Raw genomic sequence first — 7,114 nt, 5'->3', positions numbered from 1 at the left:
CCCCTCTGCCTGTTGGCATCTGCAGCCATGGTGCAGGCCTAGTACATAGATGAGCTCCCAGATGGTTGGAGGCAGCCCCACCACCCCGAGTCCCTCGCCACCCAGTGGGCCAGAAACAGCCATGCCGGCTCAGGGCGCACTACTAAAGCTGGACACTGACAAATAAGAGAACAATCCAGAATTAGAAAAGACTGAGAGAGAAGCTACTCCTGGATAGACATAATAAGCATGTGTAAAGATAAATTACCAAATGATGAAGAAAAGATTAAGGTGTTTTATGAGGAGCATTTACGCTTGGATGATCAGATCTGTTACATCCTGGGTGGCAGTGGATACTTGGATGACAGATAAAGGACAAGTGAATCCACATCTTCATGGAGAAAGGTGACATAACCCTCCCCACAGGAATTCATCACCACCTCACGCTGGATGAAAATAAGTACATGAAGGCCATATGGCCGTTCAGGGAGACCCAGTGTGGACAGCATACAATGGGCCAACTGACTATTTCAACGTCCAGGGACAGTTCATGAAATTTCTGGCACAGACAGCATAGCAGTGCTTCCTGAGAATGTGTGCTTTGTGAAGGTCCTAAACATAACCCAGCACAAAATCATTTTTCCCTTTGCTTTTATATGATAAACTTGTTTTTCCTTTGCAAGATTATTTGATCAGAATGTTTGTCTTATTTTTATTTTTTGAGACAGTCTCACTCTGCTGCCCAGGCTGGAGTGCAGTGGTGTAATTCCAGCTTACTGCAATCTCCACCTCCCAGGCTCAAGTGATTCTCATGCCTCAGCCTCCCGAGTAGCTGGTATACAGGTGCATGTCATCACACCCAGCTAATAGAGACAGGATTTCAACATGTTGGCCAAGCTGGTCTCAAACACCTGGCCTCAAGTAATCTGCCTGACTCGGCCTCCCAAAGTGTTGGGATTACAGGCACGAGCCACCGTGCCTGGCTCAGAATATTTTTTAATGAAAGGAGCTATAAAACCGATTTTTACATGGAAGCAACTGTGGAAATGAAAACAAGTCACCTTCATTTTGTCTAATACAATCAAGACTAGTGGTTCAGTAGCCCTATGTTAGTACATGCACTCGTCTTTAGTCCAAATGAGAGTTTCATCTCCCAAAATATATCTCCTTATATGTTCCATCTGGATATGATGTCGTGCCTGCCTTGTAACAAGGTGCAATAGTAGATAAGTAACCAGATAGAAGACACTTTTTTCTCCCAAAATTATACATTGAGGTGGGGAGTGGTAGAGGGAAGAGCTCTTATGTTAGGGGACACATTCTGAGTTACTTATGCCACTTCCTTGTTCAAAATAAAGTCACTGCCTTAATTTTATGCTCATGGCTTGGCATTATCTTATATTCACGTATATATGGTATTTTGCCTAGCTTATTAAAATCACCAGTTTAGATTATTTGTGTGACTGTCTATGTGTAAAGATAAATTACCAAATATGTGATTAATGTGTATATTATATGTGTTGGTATTTTTTTCAGTGTGAGATGTCTAGGTTCTTTCACAATCAAGATTTTAACAGAATTAGTATTTTAAAATTTATCAAGAGAATTAGTACATTTTTCTACTCAATTCTAAGATATAATTATTCCTAGCTCATTATAATCATAGAAAAACCCCAAATAAATTTCATGTTTTAGAAGGTTAGGTTTTCTTTTTCTAAAACTGGATGAAAATTTTTCATGATAAAATTAATTTTCATCATTTTCACACTGGTCTTGGGGGTCTGTTTCTCACTGCACAGAGGAAAGCCGAGCCTTAAATGCTATCATGGTGCCTGTGTACATTTTAATCCCGAAATTATTAGTTTTAGGATTAAGGTCGGGTGCAATGGCTCACATCTGTAATCCCAGCACTTTGGGAGGCTGAGGCAGGTGGATCACATGAGGCCAGGACTTTGAGACCAGCCTGGCCAACATGGTGAAACCCTGTCTCCACTAAAAACACAAAGAATTAGCCAGGCATGTGGCACATGCTTGTAATCCCAGCTACTCGGGAGGCTGAGACAGGATAATCACTTCAACCCAGGAGGTGGAGGTTACAGTGAGCTGAGATCACACCATTGCACTCCAGTCTGGGCAAGAGAGTGAGTGAGACTCTATCTTTAAAAAAAATAAAATAAAATAAAAAAGGATTAAAATGTAGACAGGCACCATGATAACATAAACATCACAGGGCTTTCTTCTGTCAAATTTTACTCTACTTTGATAATTAAAGTGCTGATCTGATTTTTTTCTTTTATGGATTCATTTCTAAATGGTCATTATAAAATGCAACTTCCTCCTTTTTGGAGACAGGGTCTTGCTCAGTCGCCCAGGCTGGAGTACAGCAGCGTGGTCACAGCATCACAGCTCACTGCAGCCTCAACCTCCTGCTCTCAAGCAATCCTCCTACCTCAGTCCCCCAAGTAGCTGAGACTACAGGTACGTGCCACCACATTCAGCTAATTTTTTAAAAAATTTTTTGTAGAGACAGGGTCTCACTATGTTGCCCAGGCTAGTCTCAATCTCCTGGGCTCAAGCAATCCTCCTGCCTCAGCCTCCTGAAGTGCTAAGATTACAGGCGTGAGCCACCACACCCAGCCAAAGTAGAATTTTATGAAATGTAACATAATCACAGGAGTGATATTCCATTACCGTTGCCGTACTCTATTGGTTGAAACCAAGTCACAGGTCCTACCCACACTTCAGTGAAAGGGATTACACAAAGGCATGAACACCAGGAGGCAGAAATGCAGGGGCCACCTGAGAGTCTGTCTGCCACTGAAGACAGTAACAATGGATCTGGAATCTGAAAAATGAGTTGGCATCAACAATGTGGACAGAGGGAGGGAAGAACTGTCCAGGCAGAGAAGGGGCAGGACAGTGAAGGCAGATGGTGTGTACAACTTACACAAAGGGTCTGGTCTAGTGACTAGCAATATTGTATCACTCTCCTGCTCAATAATCATTGATGGCTCCCCAGTGCCCATGGTTTTGCCCATATTCAAGGTTATCTCCTTGCATTAGCTTTGTCTTCAATACCTGTCCCTTCACCACTTCCACCCACTTAGACCGCCTATTGCCTCCTATATACACCCCATCTATATATAGTTCAAGGCCCAGCATAAACTGATATTCTGTAAACAGCATTTCTGAATATCTAAGTGGAGAACCCAGTGCCAGATCCTCTTCGAGTTGCAAAGCATGAGAAGACATGGCCCACATGCCAGATGCAGGGTGGTGGGGGAGGGGCGGGTAGCAGGTACACCCCAAGACGACAAAGAATAGGAAGTCCTTTTGTTGAGGGTCAAGCCCATGGGGCAGTCGGGAAATCCTGAAGGGATTTTTAGGCTACAGAAAGCTCCACTTCATACATTGGTTAATGATCTTTCAGGATTCCTCTCCAGGCTAGAAATTACAAATTCCAAAAAGGCTGCTAAATTTATGTCTTTCCAGGAGTCGGGAACTGCGCAGCAGCAATCTAGCCAAGCCGGGTCACTCCTCATCGGGCACGAGAGGTACCTGTGGCAGGAGTTGGGGATGGCAACAGAAGTCTCCTGCCCTCCAGCCTGAAGGTCCCCGATAACATCCAGGACCTGTCCGCATTGGCTGGGAGGAGAGGCCCCCAGTGACTGTGCACAGTTCTGGTCACATCCTCAGGAGAAGGAAACAAGGAAGGCAAAAGCAACCCAACCAGGGACACGGAGCAGGAACCTCTCTGGCTGGGGGCGGACGGGGCTGCTCCCCCGACTCCATCTCTCCCTAGCCCAGGAAGGAGCTGCGCTTGGACCCGGCAGCCCCGACCTCGCAACCACGTACCTGCCCACTGCCCGCTGACATGGCTGGGGGTTGAGCAGATGTCTTGAGAGAAAAGCTCCTGGATTGAAGGAAGCGGGGAGGCCTGGCACCTCTTGGATCTCTCTTCACACCCCAATTTCCAGCTTCCCCAGTGTTTACTCCACCTGGAACTAGAGACTTTTCCTCAGCACCCACCACAGCGTCTTCCTTCGCTCTGAGGGCAGGGACTTTATACCCCCCCCCCAAACCTCCCAAACTGAACTACCCCCAGGTGGCTCAAATGAGTCCCTGCACCTGGAACGCTGTGCTCACCTGTCTTCACCTAATTCCAACTTATTTTTCTACTCTCTGGAATGTATTCTCTGACCCTTCCCACCCACTGTGGGCTCGTGGGCTTGCCCCACCTCAGGTTTCATCATCCTATATTGCAATTCCCTGGTTGCTGGTCTGTTCTTCCCCTCCCTTCCCCATCCTTTAAGACTGTGGGGCTGCTGCGGCATCTCCAGTGCCTGGCCCAGGCATGGTGCTTAGGAAGAATGCAATCACCCTGTTGTCCTCTATTCCTCTGCTTGGATGGGAGATTCTGTAGTCACTTTATCTTTTATAGCAGCAGGTCTTAGACTAGAGTGAGCATCAGAATCACCTGGCGGTGCAGGCAGGGAGGGACTTATTAAAATACAGATTCTGGGCCCTACCCCCAGAGTTTCTGATTCAATAGGTCTGGGGCAGGGCCTGAGAACTGATATTTCTAACAAGTTCCCAAGTGTTTCTGCTGGGTCCAGGGACCACACTTTAAGAATCACTGTTGGGGCCAGGTGTTGTGGCTCATGCCTGTAATCCCAGCACTTTGGGAGGCCAAGGTGGGTGGATCACTTGAGGTCAGGAGTTTGACACCAGCCTGGCCAACATGGTGAAACTACCTCTACTCAAAATACAAAAATTAGACGGGCGTGGTGGCATGAACCTGTAAACCTGTAATCCCAGCTACTCAGGAGGCTGAGGCAGGAGAATCACTTGAACCTGGGAGGCAGAGGTTGCAGTGAGCCAAGATTGCGCCACTGCACTCCAGCCTGGGCGAAAGAGCGAGACTCCATCTCAAAAAAAAAAAAAAAAAAAATCACTGTTAGCCTGGCATGGTGGCTCACGCCTGTAATCCCAGCACCTTTGGGAGGCCAACATGGGTGAATCACCTGAGGTCAGGAGTTTGAGACCAGCCTGCCCAACATGGTGAAATCCCGTATCTACTAAAAATATAAAAATTAGCCGGGAGTGGTGGTGGGTGCCTGTAATCCCAGCTACTTGGGAGGCTGAGGCAGGAGAATTGCTTGAACCTGAGAGGAAGAGGTTGCGGTGAACCGAGATCACACAAATCACGATCTCAGGGTGTCAGTTTCTTCACTGATAAAATGGGGTAACTACTGTCCCCACCATCCTGGGTTTTGTGAGAATCCAATGAGATAATGCAAATGAAGAACTCATGCACCCAGTAGGCGCTCAGTGTGTGTTAGTGATTCCTCCTGGGAGTAGGCAGGAGACATAGCAGGCAGGGAAAGCATGAACAGGAGCAGAGATGGGAAAGGGCCCAAGCAGGTCAGCTGGGCTGGCAGAAGAGTCAAGGCCCAGCACAGCAGCCAGGGAGTGTCCTGTCGAAGCAACTGGGAGCCACGCACAGTTCTGGAGCAGGACAGTGACAGGTGGAAGCTGAATGTGGCAATATGGGGCAGGAGGCCATTGCTGGCAGCAAGTCCCATGTGCTGGAGACTTGGCTGATTGGCTAGACATAGGGTTGCCAGATTTAGCAAAGAAGACAAAGTATGCCCAGTTAAATTTCAATCTCAGATGAATACTTTCTTTTAGTATAAGTATGTCCCAAATATTGCCTGGGTATACTTATACTAAAAAGCAGTTACTGTGTATCTGAAATTCAGATTTACACGAGTGTCCTTTATTTTTATTTGCTAAATCTGGCAATCCCAACCAGATACCCGTTGCCTGCCCCCCAGCGCTTAGTCCTGCATGCAGTGGGAGACCCAGCCCCAGGGTCCACTGCCTCCCTTCCCACCTTCAACAAAGCCACCAGGAGTGATGATGAGCTGCTCCCAGAAGCCAGTCTTGCTGCTCTGAGTGATCACAGCTTCAGGCCTGGGTGAGGGGCCCTCTCACCTCATGCCAGGTTCACCCAGCAAGAAAAGTAGAGGGGCACAGTCACTAACCGCTGGGTCTGTGGTTAACAAAGCGCATAGGGTGGATGCAATGACTCATGCCTGTATTCTCAGGACTTTGAGAGGCAGGGACAAGAGGATTGCTTGAGTCCAGGAGTTCGAGACCAGCCTGGGTGACACAGTGAGACACCCATCCCTACAAAATATTTTTTTAAATTAGCTAGGTGTGACCGGGCACCGTGGCTTATGCCTGTAATCCCAGCACTTTGCGAGGTCCAGGCGGGTGGATCACGAGGTCGAGTTCAAGACCAGCCTGGCCAAGATGGCGAAACTCCGTCTCTACTAAAAAGTGTATTTTTAATAGAGACGGGGGAGGGGAGCAGGCGCGGTGGCTCATGCCTGTAATCCCAACACTTTGGAAGGCCAAGGCGGGCGGATCACGATGTCAGGAGATCGAGACCATCCTGGCTAACACGGTGAAACTCTGTCTCTACTAAAAATACAAAAAACTAGCCGGACGTGGTGGCAGGCGCCTGTACAGTCCCAGCTACTCGGGAGGCTGAGGCAGGAGAATGGCGTGAACCTGGGAGGCGGAGTTTGCAGTGGGCAGAGATTGTGCCGCTGCACTCCAGCCTAGGTGACAGAGTAAGACTCCGTCTCAAAAAAAAAAAAAAAAAAAATAGAGAAGGGGTTTCACCATGTTGGCCAGGCTGGTCTCGAACTCCTGACCTCAGACTATCCGCCCACCTTTGCCTCCCAAAGTGCTTGGATTACAGGTGTGAGCCACCGCACCACGGCCAGAAATGCAATTTCTGCAACAACCTTTATATCAATTTTTTTTCCTCTAACAATGAACAATGAAAACAATTTGTGCTCCATCTTTAAAAAGTGTGTGATACAAAAATTTTTTAAATAAAAATAAATATGTGATAAACACTCCTGAATGCCTAGTGTGTGCCCTGGCGCTGTGCTCAGCATTTAATTTGGCTCAGTATTTCTCAGCCTTGGTTGTACATTACAACCAACTGGAGAGGTTTTTAAATGCCCAGTATCCAGGGCATCAGTATTCGTCTAGGGCACAGTGATTCTAACACACAGTCAAGATTGAGAACCATTTAATTCATCCTGTAAATCCTCAC

Source organism: Colobus angolensis, unplaced genomic scaffold (assembly GCF_000951035.1).
Source record: "Colobus angolensis palliatus isolate OR3802 unplaced genomic scaffold, Cang.pa_1.0 Scaffold8, whole genome shotgun sequence".
Classification (NCBI taxonomy): domain Eukaryota; kingdom Metazoa; phylum Chordata; class Mammalia; order Primates; family Cercopithecidae; genus Colobus; species Colobus angolensis.
Note: the sequence above shows the minus strand (reverse complement) of the source record.